This window comes from Camelus ferus, chromosome 6 (genome assembly GCF_009834535.1).
Source record: "Camelus ferus isolate YT-003-E chromosome 6, BCGSAC_Cfer_1.0, whole genome shotgun sequence".
Lineage (NCBI taxonomy): Eukaryota > Metazoa > Chordata > Mammalia > Artiodactyla > Camelidae > Camelus > Camelus ferus.
This window is the reverse complement of record NC_045701.1, coordinates 65624700-65650300: the sequence shown is the minus strand read 5'-3', so window position 1 is coordinate 65650300 and position 25601 is coordinate 65624700. Positions and strand designations below refer to the sequence as shown.

Here is a 25601-nt window from a genome sequence, read left to right as displayed (position 1 = left end):
AGCTGAAATGCCAAGTCCACCTGACAGTGGAGGGTGAGGTGATGCCTGGCATGGCCCCAAGTCTTTATACCTCCCATGTTCACACCTGCGTCTACAGCATCGTTTTGCAGCCCTGCAGAGCCTGTCTTCACACGGGGGTGTGTTTCCTCATGTGCGTTTTCACGTTACAGATCACATTATTCTTGGAGAAGGTAACTCATTTTGGAAGAAACAGGCTGACCCCCACACTGCTCCTCCTGTGGGGGGACGGGAAGGAGGGCAGCAGAGATCGGTGAGCCCAAGTGTGAGTTCTGACGTCAGAAAGCCTGGTGTTCAAGTCTGACTTTGCTCCTTTGCTCCTTGCACAACCTCGGGGAAGGCACTTGACGTCGTTGAGCCTCAGTATCCTTATCTGTGAAATGGGAATAATAATAATAACGTATGATGTCATGGAGAGGTTATGTGAATTACACGAGTTTATGAGTAGTTGGAGGGTGAGGAACATGGAGCAGGAGTCTGTGTGGGGGCTTCTGGGCCATTTTGTGCTGTGTGATTCTGGGCAAATTACCAAACCTCCGGAGCTTTGCTCATGTCTGCAGTGGTGGTGGAGTCAGGGGACACACCTGACCCATTTTAAAGAATTGCCATGAGTTTTGGACAGGTCAATGGGGTCTCAGCAAGATGAGGAGCCCATGGTAGGTGCTCAGTAACTACTGGCCATTATGGTGGGCTGTGGTTGGGGGTGGGGGAAGAACAGGAACATGACATCCTTTCCCATCTGAATCTTTCTGTGTTTCTGTCAGGAAGCCGGGTCCAGGGGCAAGGAGCAGGCCCCCAAGCCAGGCAGGTGCTGCTCCCCTCATGGTCCAGCCCTCCCAGTGGCATCCTCTCTGCTCCTTTGCCCACATCAGTGGTGCCATCAGTCACTCTGGGTGGGTCCATGTGCCCCAGCCACGACCAAACACTAATTTCTCAGCCTTGTCAGTTTGGAAGCAAAAGCTCCCTGGCTCTGGGACTGTGGGGCCACATCCTGCCACCACCTGCCCATGCCTCCCTTCCTAACCATCCTCACTAACCCGGAACACTTGGGAATCTCTTGTCTCCGGCATATCCTCAGCCGTCTCCCACCCCCTTGTTGGAACGGTGGTTAATTAAGTGTCTATCAATCATGGAAACCAGATATTGGATGACTGGAGAGGGCTGTATATTCAGTCCTTTTCCTAAAGGCCCATCTGGGCTGGTTTTCTCGGCTCTCAGTGACATTCACTGCCTGTCTTCTTGTCCACTACGGTGACCACACTGAGGCTGGTGACCAGCTGTTCTCCATCTCCTGGGGAGCTTTGGCCGCAGTGGACAGCCATGTCTGAGAGAGGCCAAAGGGAAAAGAGGCCACCAGCTTGTTGGGCTGCAGTGAAACCTCTAGCCCTAGAGGTCTCTCACAAACAGGATGGAGTTTCATCTCTCTGGAATGTGTTAGGGCAGCAAGGCATACACTGTCCTCTCTTCCTAGATGAAATCTGTCTTCCAGGAAGGAATGGGCCCCGCTTCTGAGCTGCATAGAACTCCACAGAATTACATGAACAGAGAGAAACTCGTGGCCTTGAATGTCTTGAATGAGTATCTGTCTCCAGGTACGTGTTTATTTCTTTAACTCCCTTGAAGGTGAGGCCCATGTCCCATTGAGATCCACGCGTCGCTTACTGCAGTGCTGCGTGCTTAGTAAGCATCTACTGAGGACTTATAATACTTAGGTGGCTGCCACTAAGGGGAGAAGAGAGCTTGAGAAAATGTGCCATGGGGCTTGTAGGTTTTGAAGAAGCCAGTAAGGGCTGGGGGTTTGGGGTGTGGCCTAAGGAAGGTGGGGTCCACATTGGGGGCAGGGCGATGGAGCTCTGAGCTGGAACAGCCAGAGAACGTAGTAGCCTGTGGAGGAAGGGCTGGGGTGGAGAGAAGAGGCATTGGGACAAAGGAAACAATTAGCTTACTCAGAGCTTTGTTGAGAACCATGCCTGGAATCCCCCACGTGGTCCTTCTCTTTGTGTCAGTGAGAGGTTCAGACCGGGTAGGACTCTGTTGACCTCTAGTTGGGTGGAAACATGAATGAGATGTGGCATCAGGAGAGATGGGGAAGTGGGTGCGTGAGACCCAAAAAATGAGCTCCCTGGCCAGTAGGAGCATGGGGTGCATGGGGAGACAAGATACTCAAAATGCCATGGACCATGGGGCTTCCTGCAAGCCTGGGGATGTGGCCAGATCCTGCATCCTTAAGAAGAAATTATGCCCTGGGGCTGACAGAACCCAGGCTGACCTCTGGGGCAAATGAGAGAGAGAAAGTTCTATATATCAAATGTATTTGTGTATTATCTGCACATCGGTGCCCAGAGGACGTTTCCTCACCCTACTTTCTAAGTCCAGAGTGTTTTCTGGGGCCACTCTGTCCCATCGCTACACGAGAAGCCCTTTTTCTCTGTTCTGTGATGATGATGATGATGATGATGATGATGATGATGATGATGATGATGATGATAATGATGATGTAGAAACAAGAGCAGCAGCAGTACTTTGCATTTCTATGATGTTTCATAGTTTACAAAGGGCTTTCACATCTATTAGCTCATGAGCTGGGAGAGGACTGAGGAATTCAGTTGCCTCCACCCCGTGTTCTCCCAGGAGGGCCTTAACCCTGACCCTCCCACACCTCTCCTCCCTGTTTCTGAGACAGACCTTACCGGATGTGCTGCCATGCACGGCTTTTGTGCAGGGTGAGAGGAGGGGCTATGGCTCTGGGAGGGGGTTCCTCCCGGCAACCCCTCTTCCTTCCCTTAATCCTGCTCCCCTCTCCTTCCCAGACCCCCTCCTCCTGTGACTCCCAGCCAGAGGTGCTCTAAGCTAGGAGGGGGACCAGAGCTCCTGGTACCTTTATGACCTCACAGTAACCCCTGTTTATTTCCTCACCTGTCTTACCTACCACATCCATCCATGGCTTTCCGTCTTGCTCTGCCAGGGGCTCTGCAGGTCCATCAGCCTCATGAGGCAAAGGTCAGTACTGTCTCCCACACCGACTCAGGTCTCAGCTTCCTTCCTGCCAGATGGCCCAGATGGCAGCCCCAGTCCTGGCCTGGATAAATGCTCAGGTCTTTCCCCATGAGCAGACCAGTCTTTCCTACTTGAGGATTCTAGATTCGGAAACTCCAGCCAACACCGGCAGACTGGGGGCCAAGGAAGTGACAGAGGCAGAAGAAAGGTGTGCAGAAGTCCAGAAGACAAATGTTTTCCCTAAGGAAACCGGGGCATGCACTCAAGAACAAGACTGGTTCTCTGTGAATTGTCCACAGAACAGGGTAAAACGGCTTCTCATGTAGAGATGGGACAGAGTGGGCTAACAAGAAACACTCTGGACTTAGAGGGTAGGGTGAGGAAAAGTCATCTGAGCACCAATTTGCAGATAATACACAAATACATTTGATGTATATGACCCTGAACTAAAAAGACTGATACATGAGGACATGGATATATTTTAGAGCCAGTAGACTCACTACAGTCTCCAGGTGAGGCTCTGTAAGTGTGTGTTAGATGGTTCCACCTATTAAAAAATGTGAGATTACAACACGGATCCAGCAGACATTGTCCTTTAGGGGCCACAAGAAGGAGGTATGAGGAACTGTGAGTATACCAATCAAGCATAATAAAAAGTCATCTGGGGAGGCCCATACTGTGCAGGAAGAGTGATGAAGGGTCCATGTAGCTTATGGAAAAACGAATGTCATCGACTGGAATCAGCTGAGCATTTTCCCAATCAGAGTCAGTGGGGATGTTGAAAATAACATACAGTCAGCTTTCCTGGGATGCATCTAGTGTACAAAAATGAAGTCAGAGTGTGTGTGGTGATGCTGTGGTCGCTACCACAAAATCTCGGTGGCTCACAATAACTAAGGTTAATTTTCATTTGTACCACATGTCTGTGGTGTCTCGGCTGTAGGTCTGCTCAGTGGTTTTCACTCCTGGGCTGCTGGAGGGACACTGGGACTCCTTGGTCTGGGACACTGATGGTTTCATAGCAGAGGGAAAAGAGACTGATATGATGAATCACTACCTGATCCTTACAACTTCTGTTTGGAAGTGACACCTGTCACTTATTCATATTTCATTGGCCAAAGCAAGTCACATGGCCAAGACTGAACTACCCTGGGAGAGGGAAATATAATCCTCCTCTGATAAGCAATAAACAAGCCTTCCCCATCTAGGTCCTTAGAGCCAGGTCTGCTTTAGGCCAGTTGGGGTCCAGCCTTACCAGTTCTTGTGAGGTGTAGGGCCCTCAGCATCCAGCGGTGGACAACTGTCTTGGGAGGGAGTTATAAGCCAATCACAGGAACATAAGCTCCACAAGGGTTGAGTCTTGGTCTGTTTTGTTCACTGCTGTACTCCAAGAGCCAAGAATATGCCCTTCAACATATATTTGTTGCTGAATGAATTATAAATGGGTTTAAGATGCAATTTGACCCTTCCTGCCTCAGCCAAGGAGTATCTGTGTCCCATGCTCTGATATCGTTGGGTGTGGAGATGGACACACTCAGAGAAGTTGTAGCTCTCTCATGGAACCAGAGGAGTGGGGACTTTACCTTCTGTCTTAGGATGCTGTTTTCAGCCCCTGTTTTGGTTCAGCCCAGGAATCAGCAAACTTTTTCTGTGAAGGGCAGAGAGTAAATATTTTAGGCTCGGCAGGCTGTATGTATCATGTGGTCCCTATCACAACTACTGTTTCTAGTGCAAGTCTGTTGTAGTGCAAAATAAAAAAAAGAAGTGATCATTGTAAGTGATCAGTGAGGGTGGCTATGTTCCAATAAGACTTTATTTGCAAAGACAGGCAGAGGGCCAGAATGGGCTGGTGGGTCATAGTTGGCTACCCCTAGTCTAGCCACAGGGTTGGATCCTGAAGTTCTTGCCTCCCCCAGTGTCCTTTTTGAGGGACCCTGTTAGGGTCATACACTTATCATTCTCATTTCCGTAAAATGAAGTGCCACACTATTGTGGCTTCGAGACCTCCTGACATCTGCTGGGAGTATTTATTTTCTGCTTTGGTTTAGTTTCCTCTAGGTCACGTCCATTCCCAAACTTGTCTGGCCTGGCTAGGTTTGGGGTCTCACTGTGCTGGTGTAAGTCTCAGGTGCTCCACTCTAAGGGTACCTCCATCTGTCTCGCTTTGGGGCCTGAGTCCACACACCCTGATTGACTTCTCCAAGAAGTCCCTGGGTGATAGGGAAAGAGAAGGGCATGTGGCTGAGTGAGGCGGGAGGAGCTCACATCTCCCCTTAGGGTTCAGTTGATCTGAGAAGCAGAGAGATCTATTTTCTTAGGGATGTGGCTCAGCTATTTTCATTTCATGGAACCTGATGCCTCAGATTCACAGATTTTTTTTTTCAGGCTGGAATGCCTCTGGTGTAATATGACAGTCTGGAGAGTATTAGCCGGCCACCCCCTCTTTCTGGGTCAGTACCAGACTTATGTAATTAGAAGTCCAAGAGGAGACAGGCAGACAGTCAGACTCACTCCAGCCAACAGCCTTCCCCCGCAGCATTTTAGCTGGTCATTACAGAAGTTTAGAACACAAAGAGACCTTGCACCTAATGAACTCTCGTCCATCTGGTTCCAACTGGATATTTGAACATCATGAGGACCAAAATGCAACCCTCTCATCCTAGGTGTCAAAGCCAGAGCTTAAGGCCCCTTGGGCACTCCACATCCTTCATCAGACTTCCAGACTGCTGCCCACCACCCCTCCCCATCCCCTCCAACAAGATAAACACATCTGCAACCCCATCCTGAGGGAGCGGGAGGGAAGGAAGGAGGGAGGAGGGAGCCTCCCCAGTGCAGACAATCAGAGACTTGGCCTTGACTTTGTTGGGTTGTTAAGATAGGACCGCCTCCCTTCTCCAGCTGGCGGGAGCAGTGACCCCAGGGAGCTCAAGGCACAGGGGAGGAGGAGCTGGCCAGGGAGAAAAGATAAAGGAGAAAAGGGGAGGAGTCTGGCTAGCTCCCACCTCCTGGCTGCTGTTCCAGCCAAGTGGCTGAGCTGGAGAAAGAGAACTGATAACAGATAAGGGTGCTGGCTTTCCTGTGGCCTTGTTTACACAAGCTTGGGTTCTAGCCGCTGGTCCCTGGGGGTGGATGAGGGTGGAGGAGCTATGTGGGCGGAGGGCAGTGTGAGGTTTCTGGACCCAGGCTTGCTTTCAGCAGGCCAAGGCCTGGGTGGCTTATAGATCTCCCCCTTACCTCCCACCCTTCCCCAGATGTCCTGCAGAAAGCCAGCAAGGCAAGGGCTTGAGCCCAGCTGTCAGGCTTCACCTTGGAGTGGGGCTTTGCACCCCAAAGCAGCAGGTATGGCAGCTCTGCCTCTCACCTGGCCTCCTGGGTATCTGGGAAAGGACTTCCAGCCACCATAGAGCCTCATGGTAACATGCTTAAGCTAAGACAAGGATTTCCTGCCTTACTTTTTTCTGTATTGCATTACTCAGCCTCCCTGAAGGAAAGTGAGTCTGGACTGTTCTGTATCTGAGGAGCTAAAAGCTATCAAAGAGCAATTGCTATGTGCCAGATGCTGTGCTAGGGAGTAGGGATAGAGTAATGGACGAAATAGACACAGTCCATACCCTCATGGAGATCAGAAGCAATTAAGTGGGGATGGGAGTTATGTATAGCTCAGTGGTAGAGCTCATGCTTAGCATGCACAAGGTCCTGGGTTCAATCCCCAGTACAGTACCACTGTAAAAATTAAAAAAAAATTTTCAAAAAGTTATATGAATCACGGGCCAAGGCAGGACGTGCTATGGAAGCCCATGGCAGGGACCTAACCTTCCGGGTGGTCAGGGAAGACTTTCTGAAGCGTGAGCAGGATTGTCTAGATAATCCAGAGAAGTACAGAGAAAGAGCCTCCAGGCAGAGGCCGTACTGCAGATGAAAGCACTGAGGAAGTGAAAGAGAGTCGGGTATTTGGGACAGAAAGAAAGTAGTGGTGTTCCGTGAGACTCCGAGGGAGAAGGAAGCAGTGGTGAACGGTGGGGCTGCTGAGGCAGGCAGGGGCTGGATCATGGGGGGCAGATAGGAATAGGAACGGGGACCTGGAGGGAGGGAAAACAGGAGCAATGGTAGACTGGGATGGGATAGGGAGAACTCCAGAATACTTTCTTCCATGGAGAAATGGGAACCACAGTCAACCCTGAGATAGTCTTAGGTGGCAACTCCTGGGGCAGAAATCTCATCAGCCTCACTTGGTTGCCTCCCAGTGTCGAGCTCAGCAAACGCTTGTGGGTTGGGGCTCCCTCCTATGGGTGTTCCTTGGCCTCAGCCTCATCTGTGGCAGGCATCTCTCTGGTCCCTTAGCCCAGCCTTGGATGGTTTGGAGATGACACCAGGAGGGTGACATTGTCTCGGGTGGTCAGCATGTCCAAAACAGGATGGGCGAGATCCAGATTGAGGGTTGAGCTGTACCTTATCCAGGTAGGGCTTGGGTCTCTTGAAGCTGTCTACAGCTGCCTGCCTGCTCCATCTTACCTCATAGAGTGGCAGTTAGAAGGATTCAGTTGCTGATGGCCAGCTCAACCCTTCCATGTGTATGAGTTACCCTCAAGACCCCCCAGAAAGTCATTCATCTGCTCTCTAGTCATCCGTTCCTTCCTTCCATTCCATTTAATGGTTACTGAGTGCTTACTGACTCTGGCACTAGCACACAGCAGGTAACTTCATTGGCTCAAGCTCCATCCTTGGTCCAGGAAGTCCCAGAGCTGGTAATATTAGGTTTAATGGGTCAGGGTACAGACTCCAATATCAGACTATTGGGATTCAAATTTTCTAACTAACTCAGTGACCTGGGGGCAATCACTCTTGCACCTCAGTTTCCTCAGCTGTAAAACAGGTAACAACAGTACCCATTGCATAGCTGTTGGGTTAAAGGAGAGTGTTCCTGTATAAAGCTTTGTGCATAGTGAGCGGTCAGTGAACAGTAGTCACTACTGTTTATATACCTCAGCTGCTCACTCTGGGAGCAGGAAATTGTTAGGAAGGAATCTTTCTGATTTTTTTTTAAACTAAGAAGGTAATACAACAATATTAAGGATATCTACTCCAACAGCAACTATTTTTACTCTTTATATTCACTTTCTAGTATTTATTGTGAAATCATAGTAAAAAAAATCCAGAAGTCCATGGAAATTTATGCTTTCTTTTCTTTTCATCTGCTCCAGTAAACCTGCTATATATAGACTCAGGAAATGACCGTGGTATATGCCGTCCACCCCCACACCAAAGCTGAGAGGTGAGAACCCTGGACTTATATTTCTGTTCCATCCCTTCTGTCTTGTGTGACTGTAGATTTTTTTAAGCATCCTGGGACCTGTTTCTCCTCATCTGTTAAACAGAGATAATAACACCCTCTGCGGGTTATGGGAAGTAGCACTAATGCAGGTACATAATAGAGGATTGGTAAATGCTGGCTCCCCACCCCTCCCTCTGATTTAGTGTGGGGTTCAGAAAATGGGAGGTGCCAGGGATGCGGTCCCCAGCCTGGCCCAAGGCCACCTCCAGCCCTCCCACAGGAAGCCCCTAAGCAACCTGAGAGGCTCTACTTCAAAGACTGGAGGTCAGCCCACGTCTGGTTCACTCTGCCGCCTCTGCAGGGAAAGGAGGGGCCTCACCAGCTTCCCCAGGTCACCCAGTCTGCTGGCCCATTGGAGGGGAGCTGGGGGTGGGAGAAGCTGAGGGGGAACCTTTTCCTGAGACCCCCTGGGGGCTCCATCCTCTGTGGTCAGGATGGACTGACGACTACTGAGGAGAGAGGCTGTGGGATGTGTGGGTGGGTGAGCTGGGGATTGCAGAGTTCAGAAAGATCTGGTGGAACAAGCCAGGCACAATGAGAGAGGCGCTTCGATGTCTAAGACGGGGGGGGGGTCATGAAATCAGGGTGGTGGGAGGAACCTGGCTGAGTTACCAAAATCTCCCTCCACTCTCCCCCTAAAGGGCCTTTGTCAAATACCAGAAAGAATATTGTGTTAATAATGAGTAATTGCTTGTGTCTTTAGAACACTCCAAATCTCACCATTCATTTACATACATTTTCTTTAAGTATAGTTGATTTACAGTGTTGGGTTAGTTTCTGGTGTACAGCAGTGATTCAGTTATATATATATTCTTTTTCATTATAAGTTATTACAAGATGTTGACCGTAGTTCCCTGTGCTCTACAGTAGGACCTTGTTGTTTATCTATTTTACACACAGTTGTCTGTATCTGCTAATCCCAAACCCGTAATTTATCCCTCCCTGCCTTTCCCCTTTGGTAACCGTAAGTTTGTTTTCTATGTCTGTAGTCTCTGTTTTGTAAATAAGTTCATTTTTATCAATTTTTTTAGATTTCACATGTAAGTGATATATGATATTTGCCTTTCCCTGTCTGAGTTCTTTCACTTAGTGTGATAATCTCTGGGTCTATCCATGTTGCTGCAAATGGCATTATTTTATTCTTTTTTATGGCTGAGTAATATTCCATTTTGTGTATCTTTATCTTTATCCAGTCATCTGTTGGTGGACATTTAGGTTACTTCCATGTCTTGGCTATTGTAAATAGTGCTGCTATGGACATTGGGGTGCATGTATCTTTTCAAATTAGACTTTTCTCTAGATATAGACCCAGGGGTAGTACATCCATTTTCTGATTTCAATCTAACACAGAGGCAGAAAGGGAGATAATATTCCTATTTGGCAGATGAGAAAACTGAGGCTTAAAGGGGCTGAGGAATTTGACCAAAGTCACATGGCTACTGAGCTGGAATGTAAAGTCAGCAGGCCTTCTAATCAACTATATTTCAATTAAAAAAAAAAAAAAAAGGCAAAGCCAGGCTTTCTAGTGCCAGGGTACCCGCAACAAGGGGTGAGTAGGAGTTCACCAGGCAAATAGTGATTTGGCTACTTGAATAATTTAGAACTTTCTTCAGTTAAAAAATAAAAAGTACTGTCTGTCCTCTATCCCTTTTCTGATTCATCGGCTTCTTTGCTGACTTGGGAGCTGAATCCCAACGGGGAGAAGCTTTCCTGGGAAGAGAGGTATATACAGTACCCTGTAGCCAGAGGGATTTACAGCAGCCCTGCCGAAGGATTTTCAGAGCTGCTTGCTAATAGGTGACTAATTGAGGTTACAAAATCATGCTGTCTGGACATCAGCTGTCACCAAGAAGATTAAGGGCCTCTCATCCATTTAGTCTGGATCTAAGAGATCACACTAACTGTGAACATGGGGCCCTGGGAAGCCCTTATACCTCTCAGGGGCTCAGTTTCTTCTTCTGTAAATGGATGAAACTTGTTCTCCACCTCCCCCCACCAACCATCCCAATCACCTTAACTTGACTTTCTATGTGCAGGTTGGTGGAGCAAATGTTTCTTGAGCTCCTGGACACTAGTCTGGCTCTGCTATTGCCAAACGGTGGCCCTACACCTGTCGCTTAGCCTCTCTGGGTCACGATTGCCTTAAATGTAAAATCCTGGGGGTGGCTCTTTGAGGTCCTTCCAGCTCCGGTGTCCTCTGCAGAAATCATTCACCAGGGGTGGGCCAGGAAGACTGGTAGGAAAGTGCAGCCTAGGGGTTTGCCTGGGTGGTCTGAGTGAGGGGACCGAGTGGGTAAGCAGGGGGGACACAGAAGCCAGCCGAGAGGCAGGAGTCAGGGAAGAGGGCCTGGAAGAGCTGAGCTGAGAGTTGAGGGTTGTGAAGAGTGAATCAGAGGGCCTGGCTGCCCTCTCAAGCCTTGCTCATCCTCCTAGGCCGTCTCAAAAGAGGTCTTAAGGCCCAGATCCAGGGTCTCTGTGGAGACCCTCTGAGGAGACTGGAGGTAGCAACATGACCCGTGCTCAGTGAGACAGGCCCCCTTGCCTCAAAGGCTTACCTGGCCAGCTCTCTGCTGAGCAGCTCTGTCTAAGGCAGGTGAGGAGGAGAGAACCCCCATAGCTGGACCCTGCTGTGGAGGCCAGCACAGCCAGGCTAGCGTGGGATTAAAGCTAAGCTTTCGGGGCAAACAGTATCTTTGCTCTCTGGTGTTTGGATGCCGGCATGGAGGAAAGGCGGGGTCCATAGGCAGCCAGTGGTGTCCAGAGCAGTCCCTGTGTGTTATCTCGGGGCAGGGCAGTCAAGGGGGAGGGGGAGGCACGCAGGCCTGCAGATAATGGCCAAACGGTTCACTCCAGCTGTCTGGGCTCTCTCCCATCAGGGCCACGGCATTTCTTTGTATAAGTACCCAGGAGCCATCTCTAGTCCAGCTGCCTTGGGAGACCCAGAAGCTCATCATTCTTTTTTGGATCCGGGTGAGGAGTGGAGAGGTCTTGTGGCTCTGGCCTCCTGACAGATAATGGGACCCAAGTTTCAGTTCTTGCTACTCAAATCTGGCAAACCCAGTGTCCCTTCTGTGACTTGGTGTCTCCACCTTTGAAAGAAGGAGAAGGGTCACTTGGGCCACCCCTCTCCCTTTGGCTCAGGAGGGTATCATGAGGATACATGAGGTCCTGTTTGTCACAGAGCCATGGGTCCTTAGTGAGGTCCTGGGAAAATCTGGAGGTTTGAGGTTCCAGAAAAGCCTGATGGTGTTATTACTCATTAAGTCCTGGCCACCGCCCTGATGCCAGGCAGGACGTGGTTAGCCAGGCCCAGACGGAGCAGGAAGCCAAGTGCATTCCCTTTTTTTTTTTTCTGAGCACAACCTCAAAAACTTGGGGCTCTCAGTCCCAGGTTTTTGAGGAGTCAGCTGATACCCTTGCTTAACAGCCAGGATAGAGATGAGGGTGGTATTGGTTTCTGCATCAGAGCCCCTGAGTCCTTCTGGGAGATGACACATGGCTGCTACCAGCCCCACAGGCTATCACCTGAAAAATGTGACTGTGGGGTCATTGGCCCCGAGAGTTCAGCAGCCTCTGCGATGGGAGGGTGGGAGGTGGGGGATCTTGTGAAAGGTGTCGCCTAGCAGCTGGAGACCAGTGACTGAAACCTGGAGTCGGAAGGCAGATCCTGGCTGGCTGCACACCAACCATGTGACCTTTGTCACACACGGAGCTCTCTGTGCCTCAGTTTTGACATCTGTAAAAACCAGCACCACAACGACATGTGCCTTGTGTGGTTGTTGCAAGAACAAAACATGATCTAGAATATTAATGGTCATAGTGGAACATTTGGCACGTCAAAATACGCAGTAAACATTACAGAAGGGAGAGAAGATAGACGGTGAGGTTAAGATAAGAGGAGAGAGGGCATTTCCTAATCTTGGGATGCCATGAACTGAAAACAGCATGGGGTGCACATCCAACAATGACATGGCTGAAGACATCAGTCCGGGGGTGTCTGAACCAGGCAAAAGTGTCCTTTGGATAAACTTATTGGGGATTAAGGGACCAGAGGTTGTGGAGTAGGAGAAGCTCCCCAGAGGGATCCTCCCTCTTTCCTCCAGAGCCAGCAAACAGTTCAGTTCTTGAATGTCCAGAGTCCAGAGGTCTTTGGGGGCAGCTGTGGGGCGAGAGGGCGAGTTCTGTGGTCAGAGCCCAAAGTTGGGTGGGCATAGAGGCTTCTATTCTCCTAGAAGCTGTTACATCACCTGGAACAAATTTCTCAACCAATCATCTCTGGGCAAAGAGTGAGGCTGCAGACAATAGGTCTTGTTGCTTCCAAGCCATGTGACCTTGAGCGTGTCATTTGACCTGGCACATCCACGGGTGCTCATCTGTGATGGGGTCATAACCAAGCCACCTTAGGAGTGGCTAGGAGGATGGAATGACATCACCATGGAAGGGTGGTTTGGAGGAGCAGCCTACGCTCATGGGCTGGTCGCCACCCGGAAAAGGCAGGTGAGCAGAAGGTGATTTTAGGATCTTCCCCATCCCAAATATGGCCTTCAGGAAGCTTAGATCGAGGGTTTGTTGGGCCACCAGCTCAGTGGGCAAGGCTTAACAGGAAGGAAGGTTCTCAGTTAAACTCTCCAGGAACTTTTTGGTGCCACCTTAAGAGAACTTGGTTTGTAGCCTCGGTTCCTCTGTAAATTGGGCAAGTCCTAGACCCCCTTCCCAACAGAAGGAACAAATGAGAATTAATTAGTAAACGTGGCTGTCAAACACAGTCGGTGTTATTATTAACTTAATGTGTTTGTTTAAAAGGGGAGGCAGGCTTGCTTCAGTCCAGGCGTGTGAGAGGCCCGCCAGCCAGGTTTGCTGGGAAATCCTGTAGATTGTTTCCACATGGGAGTTTGCAGCGCACATAATTAGTTGCAGCGGTGGAAGGCCTTGGAGGCAAGGGATGAGGGGTTCTGATGATGGATTTTGCAGTCCTTCATATAAAATACAGAGGTGGTCCCTAAGGGGAGGAGTTATTGTGCTAGGGAGAGGGCACTGCAGGGGCTTAGGCGCCTTTCTGAAGCCAGCAGGCAGGGTGACTCAGGGTGGAGGTGGGGGCAGTGGGAGAAGACTGGTACTGGAAGACTGGTTTGTGATGAACAACCTGATTTTTCTAAAATTTCCTTCTGTACACTGGGTTCCCAGTGCTTCCTAGTCCTTTCTTCCAAGGCAGAATAGAGTAGGAGCCAAAAGGATGGACTCTGGAGCCAGACTGCTTGTATTTAAATATTGACTCCTCTCCTTAGCTGTGTGACTTTTGGCAAGTTACTTAACCTCTCTGTGTCTCAGTTTCCTCAACTGTAGAATGAGGGTAATGATACCTTACAGGCCTAACTGTGGGGATTGAACAAGTTGGCTTTTGTGAAGCTTTGAGATCCATGCCTAGCATGTGGTAAATGCTGTATAAAAGCCAGCTAGACAAATGAATAAGTTCTCATTGCCCCGATCTAGCAGCAGAGTGGGCTGCTTTAGGCTGCTCTTATCTCTATATCATTTCCTTCCACCCTACCCTGCCCCTCTCCCCGAGCCATTTCAAAACACGTTCTACAAACAGCATGCTGGCTATGCACTGGACATTCCATTTCATGTCTCTCCCTCACCCCTTGGCAGCCTGCAAGCTGCCTTGCCCTGAGTGCACCATGGCTCTGAGAGCCAGTTGTCCTCACTGGGATCCCCAAGTCCTGCTTTGTTTTCTTTGAAAGATGTTTCCTCCTCATCTGGGAGGGTGAACTCAGTCCTAACTATGCCCTTTCTCGCTGTACATCTGCCTTCAAGTTCTGGGCATCACCTTGAATTCGGGAGAGCACCGTTCTTGTGCTACGTGGGGTAGGGGTACATTGGGGTGCTGCTGTGTCCATTTGGAGTTCTGGTTATGCCGTCTGGAGTCCCTGGAGTGCCTGTGGGTATCTGCTGCCCTCGTTTACCACAAGGTTAAGCCAGAATCACTTATGTATCAATGACTGTCATTTTATCGACTGTTCATTCCTGGGCTACTTTATTGTGATCCAACTTAGCATTTTCAGTAATAAAGATAGAACACTATTGAACAGAGAGCTGGAGAATAAAAGCTAGTAGAAACCAGGAATACAGATAAGTAATTGACAACTGACTTCTCCCGGAAACCAAGTAGACTATATGCTTAAATGTCTGTACAGGTGTTTCGTGTGTTATCAAGAATCTTTAAGAGGTTCATATCTTTCAAAATAATCTCACTTCTGAGAAACCATTCTAAGGTAATGCTATAACATTTGCAATATCATCTGTGCACAAAGATGTTCTTTGCACAGTTACTTATAAAAGGAAAAATGGCCAACAACTAAAATGTGCAACATTTGGGGTAAGGTGATATAAAACTATGGTTATGTCGATTTCAGTGGTTTTCAAGTTTTTGTAACTTTATGAGTTGCTTGAGAAGCTTATTAAGATGAGGATTCCCAGAGACTGACTTAATGGATTTGGGATGAGATCCAGACATCTGCATTTTTAACATTCCCCATATAATTCTGATGCAGATGTTCTGCAGTTCACATTTGAGAAAACTGATCAACTTCATGGGATGTTTGAAATGATGTTTACAGAGAGATTATAATAACATGCAGGAATGCTTTATAAGTAAAAAAAAGTATGTAAAATTGTATATATAACTCTGTATCCAATTATGAAATACAACTATGTAAAATGAAGCAAAAGTATACAAAAATGTAAACAAAGGCGGTCTCAGGGTGGTAGGGTTATAGTGATTTTTTTTCTTTTCTCTACATTTTCTATTTTTTCCAAAATTTATAAAAGTGAGTATTATTTTATCATAAAAACACATAAATCTTTACTTTCAAAAGAGAAATTGTATTCCTTGGACCAAATTAAAGGGCTTCCTATTTCCTGTGATTCATATGCTAAGGGGTTTCATGTTATCTGTAAACAACCCGAGGACCCTGTAGCAAAGCAATGCTGTGTTCTGCATCTTCAGACGAAGACCCCTCTGGAGGTGCGCTCACCACCGGGCTTCACTTACAGACGTTTGCCAAGCCAGAGTTACCCTCATTTGTCCCCCTCAGCTATTGTAAGAGATTCCATCTAAAGAATTCTTAGCCAGGGATAGAAGGGCCAATTCTTTTGTAGAGCTGGACCATCTTAATGCAGAGAATTTTTTAGGTGATACTACGATTTGTATAGGATAGCGAGGTCCTCTCTCAAAAAATTAGAGATAAGGAATACAAAACCGTTCTCTGAGAGATGCATGTGTTAATTTGATAAGGCTGCCATAAGAAAGTACCAGCTGGGTACTTTCTGTTTAAGCCACAGACTGGGTGACTTAAACAAAAAGAAATGTGTGGTCTCTGTTCTGGAGGCTGGAAGTCTGAGATCAAGGTTTCAGCAGGGTTGGTTCCTTCTGAGAGCCGGCGAGGGAAGGATCTGTTCCAGGTCTCTTTCCTCGGCTTGTGCGTGGCTATCTTCTCCCTGTGTCTCCACATCGTCTTCCTTCTGTTGTGTGTATGTGTGTGTGTGTGTGTGTGTGTGTGTGTGTGTGTGTGTGTGTTTAAAAATTTTTTAAAATTAAAAAAAGTTTCCTAGCAGAGGTACTGGGGATTGAACACAGGACATCATACATGCTAAGCATGTGCTCTGCCACTGAGCTATACCCACCCACCTTGTTTGTGTTTAAAAACCCTCTTCTTGTAAGGACATCAGTCTTACTGAGTTAGCACCTACCCTAATGACCTCATTTTAACTGAATTACCTCTGTAAAGATGCTTATCTCCAAATTCAATCACCTTCTGAGGTACTGAGGGGTCAGGATCTCAACATATGAACTTGGAGGGCATACAATTCAGTCCCTACCGATGCATTGCTAAGCAACAGATGGCAGAAGAGAGAGCAGTGCAAGGACACCCTGTGCAGAGTCAGAATGGGTCCCTGCCTCATCAGAATTAACAGTCAGATTTGACTGTGTCAGCTTGAACACGAAAAGTCAGGGACAATGTGGGCCAGGGAGAGCCTGCTTTGGCCCAGCGGCACCTCCTGTCTGGTCCTGGTGATACCTAAGTACCTATCCCTGTCTCTGGGAGACAGCCCAGCACCTTAACTTGCTTCTGACCAGATCCAGGTGCGGCTCGCTGACTTTCCATCACATGACCCGGGGCTGGTTCAGTAACCTCCCCAAGTCTTCCTTGTAGAAATGGAAGTCAAAATTCCTGTCCTGTCTGTCTCCCAGGCTGTTGGGAGATAATGTAGGGAAGGCACCGTGTAATTTACAAAGTTCTTTCTGTCTGCAACAAGCAGACGGAGGGGTGAGCACTTCCTTTCCCCTGGCAGCAGGTGAGCACGAGTCTCTCTCTGAAAGCTTTGGAGTGTGGAGCTGAAAACAGGGCTCGTGGAGGAGAGGTGGCCTTGACTCTGGTGGTGGCATGTATTTGCTGACAAAACACCATCATCACCTATCACCAAAGGCCTCCGTATAGTCTTGAAAAAAGGAAACAACCTTAATGTGAAAGTCACATGTGTTTCTTATATGAAAAATGATAAATTTGATATAGAAAAACAACCAATAAAAGTCCCACATTCTCTACCTCATCATCCAGAGCCCCTCCCTCAAATGACTTCATATCTGCCTGATATTTCCTATGCTTGTACAAATATATATACATACTTTAAAAAAAAAACATGATTTGGTTCACATTATTTGAAAACTTGTGTTTCTAACTTAATGAATAATTATGGGCTTCTTTCCATGTCACATTATATAGATAAATCTTAATCCTATTTTGTTAAACTGTGTATAGTATACCATAAAACAGATATACCATACATTATTTAACTATTCCTTCATTAATGGACATTTAGGTTATTTCCAGTTTTAAAAATATGATAAAAATGGCTGCAATGAATATCTTTGCTCATATGTTGGTGAGTATTTGTGTGAAGGGATTTCTGCAGGATAAAATTCCAGACATAAAATAACTGAGTCAAGGATGATATTTACACATTTAAAATTTTGATAGGTTTTATAAATTGCTTTTCAAAAAAATTGTATCATTTTACATTCCCCTCCAACAGTTTATGAAAATTCCTGTTTCCCCACATCTTTGCGAACAATGGGTATTAGGCGTTTTTCTTTTTTGGGGGGTATTGGGCCATTTTTGACATGCATTCATTAGGAAGCTGAGTCTGAGTATTATTCTGAGACTGTATTCTTTCAATGTCTTCCGAGAGATACTTAAAATCAAGGCCTGTTGGAGAGTAGCATCTGGGTCCAGGATTACGGGAAATTGTCAACAGATTTCCCAAGGAATCCTCTAAGCGCTGGGAGTTATTTAAGGGGGATCAGGATTTTCTACCTGAACCCAGATCTTGCACTGACCCATGGAAAAGCTACACATCTGTCTTTCTTTTCATGTGAGAGGGGAAGAAAGAAGTGATGAGTCTGAGCAAACGAGCAAACCCACTGACCTTGAAACAGTTGTCGAATTATCTCTCTATCTGGTTATCTCCTGGGCCTCATCAGTGTTCCTGCTTCTCTAAATAGTGCTTATAAGGGGCGCCCCTATGAAATGCTTAGAGCTGATAACTTCTTAGCAGTGGGGGAGGCTTTGGACATAGCTGGCCTTGCCTAAGCTCATTCACTCCAGGTCTTGTGAGGACCCAGCAGACTCTGGCTGTTCCCCAACCCAACAGGCCTCGTTAGGGTACCAGCAAGTTGGGGGATCCAAGGCAATAAGCAAAAAAAATGCAGCTTTGGCAAAGTTATCCAGAATATTGTGTTTGGAAACATCTAGAAAGAAGCAATTTTAACTTCAGCATACCTGCAGATTCTGCATTTTATGAATATGTAGTGTCTTTATGTTGAATCACTGGCAGATGGTGCTGTGTTTAGGACTTAGGACTTCTGCAGCTCTGAAACTAGCTCCTCCGGTCTCTCCCCCAACCCCAAGTCATGGCAGAATGAGTAACTGCGCTCTGAGGCTCGGGGATTTTCTAGACCTTCATGGAGTCCCTGCCCGCTGGGGCTTTAGAGATGGGGCTTCATTTCAGTGTTCAGAATACCTACCTCACAGGGTGGAGGGGCTTTGGGGTGGGATGTTTCCCAGAAAGCACATGAAGGCATCCAGCCATGCTGATACTTAAGAAATATTAATTTCCTCCCTCCATTATAAGCTCGTTCCATCTGAATCATGGGACTAACAGAGCAACACCTTAAAGACTTTAAAAAGTCCTTTAGAGCTTTAAGCACAGATTTCTAGAGAAACAAAAAGAGATGTGAAACAGGAATTTTGCTCCCTTCTCCTTAGGCTGTATCATATAGCTGTGCCCACAGTAGGCTCCTTACAAATAGTTTTTCATTGAGTTGAATTGAATTGAGTCATGCTTGTATTCCCCTACCCAAGGTCAGACATGCGGAATTCATGATGGGGTAAACACTTTGCTCCTTCCTGGAGCTTTTTAATTTCTACCATTTTCATTACCTGTGGAAAACTTCTATTCCATGTTGGAGGAGGGAAGTAAAAATATGCATTTCCACCACGTGCTAAGCAGAGCACCTCATTTTACGCCCCCAACAGCACTAGGAGTATATTATTTTATAGCTGAAGACCCAGAGTTTCAACCATTTCTTCTTAGGCTCACACAGGTGACCTGGGGCAGAGCCAGCATTTACCCAGGTTTACCTGACTGCAGCCACGTTCTTGTCTCACTCACTGCCTCTATGGTGTCAGGCTGGCCCCAGTAAGTCCATTTCAGAAATGCCAGCTCATTACTGAGGCTCAATTCCCAGTGTAAACCTAGTTCCTGGCTGCTGCACCTTGTAGGTTAGCTTGGACTTCGTTCAGCCACAGAAGTGAGATGACTCAGAAGTACCAACCACTGATACTAGATAAAGCCTTGTCACCCAGGGCACAGGAGCTGGACACAGAGGGACAAAGGAGCCTCTGTGGTGGTCATGGTGATATGTGTTCATGGCCTTCTCCATGCCCAGGCTCTTCAGTGTGTCCTGATCAAGATCCTTCTGCAGCCCATTTCTTAGGAGAAGTCCACCCCCTAATTAAGCCCCATGGCCACAGCAGCCACTTAAGAGTCCATTCATTTATATATCCAGTCATTCATTCATCCAGTGACTCTTCATTGAGGGCACCTCCCCCGCCCCCAGCCTCCCATCACTCTGGGGGTTGGAGATAGAGTAGTAGCAAAGGGAAGCACCTTCCTTGCTCCCCAGGGGCTAACCAGGTAGCAGGGAAATAGCTAAAGCCAACAGCCACAGAAGTAATGCATCCATCACAATTTTATAAACGTGACAAGGAGAAGAAGGTGCACATAAATCTAGCAGTGACATTTACACTGAGACCTCAAGTACGAGCTGAGGTTGGCCAGGTGATGGGTGGGAAGAGCATTTACTTAATAAACCGACCAGGCATGTTTTAGTGCTTTATAGATACCAGCTCGCTTAATCGTCATAACAACCCTGTGAACGGGGTACTATTGTACTCCTCGTTTTAAAGTGAGATCCAGGCACAGAGAGGTTACATGACTTGTCTAAGGTCACCCAGCTAAGGAAAGGTCAGAGCCAGGATGCACACTCATCAGCATAGGGACACTTCTCAAAGCAGGGATGGGATGCGGTCACCCTGGGGGTGAGCACAGCCTGAGAAAAGGTGAAACCCTCGGATGGAGCCTGGAGTTAAGGATGACCTAGCCAGGTGGACTGAAAACAGTGAGGGAGGTAGAAACAGGGGGGAAGACATGGAAGGAAGTGTTTCTAGAAGGAGAGGGTGGTGTGCTGGCCCAGTGGCACTGAAAGGTGGGGAGGATGAGGACTGAGAATGGACCAGTAGCTACCATTGCTTGTAACCCTTGGCAAGAGCAGTTTCAGGGGAGGGGTGGGGAGCAAAGCCCAGTTGTAAAGTGTTCAAGAAAAAATGGGAGGAGAGGATATGGTGAGGGTAAAAGTCAATTCTGAGGAATTTTACTCTAAAAATGAGAAGAAAAATAGGGTAGTAGCTGAAGAGTGACCTAGTTACAGGGGATTTTTTTTTTTCAAGATGGGAGATAGTAAAACATGCATGTACACTGATGGGAATGCCTCAGTAGAGGAGAAACTGGGCAGCGAGAGTGCACGCAGTGCAGAGTGACACCCCTGAGCAACAGGAGGGGTTGGAGTCCAGGTGGAGCAGAGGGCTGGCCTTAGACAGGGTAGGCTGCCAGCCGCTGCCCCGTCCAGCCTCCCGTGAGCATCTTTCAACGGCAGGTCCCTGAGCAGCCTCTCCGGATGGTTTGATTTCCCCTTCGTACCACTGCAATCTTAGTAGAACCACTAAGAGCAGGAGGCAGCGTCCTTCTCTGGACACTGCGAGGGCTGAAGGGCATCTCCTGATATTCTGTCCCCAGGTATCACCAGCCTCTGCTGATGGTGCAGGCTGGGAGGAGAGGCGCTGATGGCGGCGGTGGGCACACGGCAGCAGTGGATGTGGTCCTGGGAGCTATGAGCTGAGTAAGTAGGAGAGGGTTAGCTGCAGTAACTAAGGGGAGTTTTCTCCAAGGCTTGGGAATCCCTGCTGTCATGTCAATGGACAAACAAGATGGCTGTGAAACTGAATTTCAGCAAGTTTACTTAAACTTATCTTAGAGTTCCTAATGCATAAAATTGGCCAATCGGTGCCCTGGGGTGATTTACCCTTTATCAAGTTTGAACTTGAGAAATGCATAGCCCACAAAAGAACTTAAGAAATGTTCCACCCCAGCGCTTCAAAGTGTACTTTCTCAGTCTGGCTGTGTTTGACACAACACACAAACAAGAAGAGGGGAGGAACTAAATTTGGAGAGCTTTGAATGCAACATCAGGGGATTCCCCATTAGGGAAACATTCCTCTGGTTAAAAAAAAAGAATTGGGTAAATGAAGCAGAAACACCAGTGGTATAACACACCCGGCATACCACAGGCCTGGCTACTTCATTAACCACTTTCTCATTTCAAGAAAGTCTTAAAAATAGTATATAGGTGTGCACCCCCACCACCTCCGCCCGGGAGAACTTGTGTCAATTCTTTTCTCCAATTTATTGTGGGTTGTATTGTAAGTCGTCTTCCTACAAAGTAATAAAATGTAAATGTGGGTTTTAGGAATGCTAATGTTTCAGGTTGGTTGAGCATGAATTCCCAGCCAGTTCTGGGTCGGGGGTGGGGGTGGGGGTGGGGGGAGCTACTGGGAAGCTGTGAGAACTGAGTGGGAGGTGGGGAGAAGGGAAAACTGGAGTTCCCCATTGTTCTAGTTTGAGAAAACTGGGATTTAGGAAACCATGTCATTTGATGTGCACTGGAGACGTCAGGGGACATCAGAAGGGGATCTATATGATAACCATCCAGAGGCAAGTTGGCTCCAAAAGGCCTGACAGCAGCGAGCTGCCCATTGGGAAAATCTTGCCAGTCTCAGGGTAGCAGAAGAGGAGGGACCTGCTCACATCAAGGCAGGGGCTCAGTTCTTTGCTGGGAGGCTGAGCTTGAGTCCTAATGAAGCCCCCCCCTGCAGAAAGGGCGCCAAGATGGAGTGAAGGCGAAAGGTCGTGGTGGTTTCCCGTCGAACATTGTGGACTAAGGTCTTCCAGGTCCTTGGGATGGGAACCCATGGAGAATGCAGAATGCTGGGAGGCCTCCCTTGAGCTCACTTTCTTTCAAACCCATCTTCCAGTTTATAATGGAAATAGGTGGTGAGAGATACAGAAATTTGTTAAAACCAAATTGATCTGGTAAAATAAGGAGTGTCCTGAAGCTCCAGGGTGGGGTTTTTCTGGAAAGGCCTCACAAAAGAAGGTGATTTGGTTTCATATTTCTGGATAGGAAATCCAACTTTCGCTACACTTTGAAGGCAGGCTAGGCCTGGCAGGGACCCCAGGACAGCTGGGGGGCCACCAGGATGGAGGAATGGAGAGATGGCGAGGGACGTGTGAGGATGCTTGTAGGGGGAGGGTTTTGCCTAGGGGACCGGCAGTAATGAAGACCAAAGTGGTGGGAGAGAAGCTGAAAATTCATGATTGGCAAAGTGAGAGTTAATATGGCTGAGAGCGTCCATGAGCTTCAGGGAAGATGATCTTAAGGAAGGTAGAAAGGTGGGAGGGAGGGGAGTCTGGAAGTGGCTTCTCTAAGTCTGCAGGTGCATGAAAAGGGTTTTGCACTATGGAGGGGAGTGGGAGACGATCATGAAATGAGGATGGTTTTGAGAAAGAGTCATCAGGGATGCGGAGCTGGAGGTGAGGGGAGGTAGATGGGGAGATGAGCCACTGGAAACAGAAGAAGCCCCAGCTGTGCATTTGCACCATTGCTGCCACCTTGCAGCCTCCCCATGGGTCCCAGAACCTAGCACAGTGGCTGCATATTGATGACACTCACTAATGATTTGTTCGATGAATGAGCAGATGAAAAAGTGATAACTGATATGTATCGAAGCCACTGTGAAAATAATTTGGCAATTTCTCAAAAAATTAAACACAGAGTTACCATAGGATCCAGCAATTCCATCTCCCAGTATATGCATATCCTAAAGCACTGAAACAGGGACTTGAACAGATATTTGTACACCCATGGTCGTTACTCACAATAGCCAAGAGGTGGAAACAACCCAAGTGTCCATCATCAGATGAATGGACAAACAAAATATGGTATAGACATACAAACAGCAGAAATACTATTCATCCATAAAGAGGAAGGAAATTCTGACACATGCTACAACATGGATGAACCTTAAAAATGTTAAGGTGACACAAAAAGATAAATATTAAATATTACACAATTCCATTTATATGAAATATCTAGAATAGTCAAAGTCATTGAGACGGAGTAGATCAGAGGTTACCAGGGGCTAGGGGAGGGAGGAATGGGGAGTTATTCTTTAATAGAAAGTTTCAGCTGGGCAAGATGGAAAGTTCTGAAAACAGACAGTGGTGATGGTTGCACAACAGTGTGCATGTACTTAATGTCACTGAATTATATAATTAAAGTGGAGAAAATGGTAAATTTTATGTTATGTATGTTTTACCACAATAAAAGATAAAAAAATTATAACTCTCAAATATGGCAAAAAAAATCTCAAAATGTGTTGAGCATGTTTAATGTACTAAAATCTTTCCTAAGCCCCCATATGCTTTAATTCATTTAATTCTCACCGTGATCCTGTTGAGATGACCATTTCTCCAGTGAACACCTGGTGCCATGCTGGGTGGGTTACCCCACTCATTTCATAGGTGCAAAACTGAGCCTTAGAGACAGAAAGAAACCCAGGGAGCCGGTGAGGTGCCTGAGCAGGCTGCAAACCCAGGCCTGAGTGAACACCGAAGCCATGGTTTCCTGACACCACGGGGTCTCTTCTAGTGCCAAGCGAGCCCACATTGGAAGAAGAATTATAGAGTGGGCAGCAGAATTCACACAGGAGACATTTGTTAATCGCTAACTGTCTACTCAACCCTATACTTGTCATGAAGGATAGCAGAGAATTAGAAAACACTCTTCTTGCCCTCAGAAAGTTGACTTAGGTTCGTGGGGCCACGCAGGAAACACCAATATTAAATGATCTCAGATTATACAGCACCGACCCCCATGGGCTGTGGAATACAAAGGGGGTGAGTTAAGGTGGGGGGAAGATGGCAGGGGAGACTTGTGGAGCCAAGGCTTCCTGGAAAGGAGGCACTGAGCACATACTACATTATGGGTGACAGAAAAATTCAAATATGTAAATATGAATAATATTAATACACAAATAATGTACATGTGAATATATGAATGATGTTAATACCAAGTCACAGTCCCTTGTCGGCAAGGCTGAAATCCAAATATCTCAACGACAAAAACAGTTTTTGGTTTGTTGTTAATTTGTTGCCGAATCTTAGCTGGCAGCAAAACTTGACCTGACCTGGAGGCTCTTTGCTGTCTTTACTTAAGCCCCTCTGAGTGAATAGTGACATATCTGCTGCAGAATCACGAATGTGTCTGACTGTGGGGCACTGTCCTGACACTCACCAAGGGAGGTATGTTAAGAGATGGTCAGGTACCATATTACCTCCCCAAATAAGAAAAATGTGGTGCAATAAGTCCAACAAAGAAAGACAAATACCGTATGATTTTACTTATATGTGGACTCTTGAAAAAAAAAAAAGAAAGAAAAATACCAGACTCACAGATACAGAGAACAGATGATGGTTGCCAGAGGTGGGGTGTGGAGGGCAGGCGAAGTGGGTGAAGGGGGTCAAAAGGTACAAGCTTCCAGCTAAAAGATAAATAAGTCCTGGGGATGTAGTGTACAGCATAGTGACTATAGTTAACAACACTGTGTTGTGTATTTGAAAGTTGCTAAGAGAGTAAATCTTAAAAACACTCATCATAAGAGAAAACAACTTTGTAACTATGCAGGGGATGGATGTTAACTAAACTTCATTATAGTGATCATTTCATGATATATACAGATATCAAATCATTAAGTTGCACACCTAAAGCTAGTACAATATTATATGTCAATTATATCTCAACTGAAAAAAAGAAAAGTTATGTTCTCTGGCCCCGGGTGTTTTGGATGGAGGATTGATAGCCTGTGTTCATTACATGGTAGGCTATGAATGAGAACTAGGCATTTTGCCAGGTGCTTCCTCCACATTTCCTCATTTCAGCCTCACAGCAAGCCTACGGACCAGGTCCTATTATTATCCCCATTTTGCAGGTGAGGAAACTGAGACCAGAGACGGTAAACAGCTTACCCAATGTCACAAACTTGTAAGTGATGGGGCCTGGTTTGAAACTATGGTCTTCCTGTTTGCACAATAGCATCTTAGTGACAGCACTTGTGGGAACAGTTGTAGAATCAAGGTGAAAATGGAAGTCAGACTGTGGAGGTCCTTAGAGGAAAAAACTGGAGGGGAAGTGGGACCACAGGCCTGGGTTAACCATCTAGGTGTTGACAAGGAGGGAAGGGCAGGTGAGGGTCTGAAGTGACATCCAGAGCAGACGGGACCCAGGTGGGTCCTCAGGATGCTCACCCTCAGGGGGTTGGGCCTCTCAGGCTCCCTGTGGCCAAGGCTGTAATTTGGACAACACAGGGCCCCAGAGAACCAGGGTTCCTAATCTTGGCCTTTAGCTTGTCCCCTGCTACCAGACATACATGGTCATCCTCAGGCCTGTAGCCATTCCCCTTTCTGCTAAAAGAGGAAGCGGCCCCAGAAGGTCCCTCTTACTTGACTTGCTCTCTGTGGT

At 47.2% G+C, this 25601-nt stretch overlaps 1 long non-coding RNA gene across 5 annotated transcripts in view; it reads left to right on the top strand.

Moving 5' to 3' along the window:
• Positions 1–1496: 1496 nt before the first annotated feature.
• Positions 1497–25601, top strand: part of LOC116664319 — a 72159-nt gene continuing 48054 nt past the window's right edge. For 3 of the 5 annotated variants that reach the window (XR_004320792.1, XR_004320791.1, XR_004320793.1), the window contains exons 1-3: positions 1497–1610; positions 8217–8287; positions 20762–20864. This is a non-coding gene — a long non-coding RNA (uncharacterized LOC116664319). The remainder of the gene's footprint in view (positions 1611–8216; positions 8288–20761; positions 20865–25601) is intronic. The other 2 variants (XR_004320794.1, XR_004320795.1) reach the window with 1 other exon arrangement.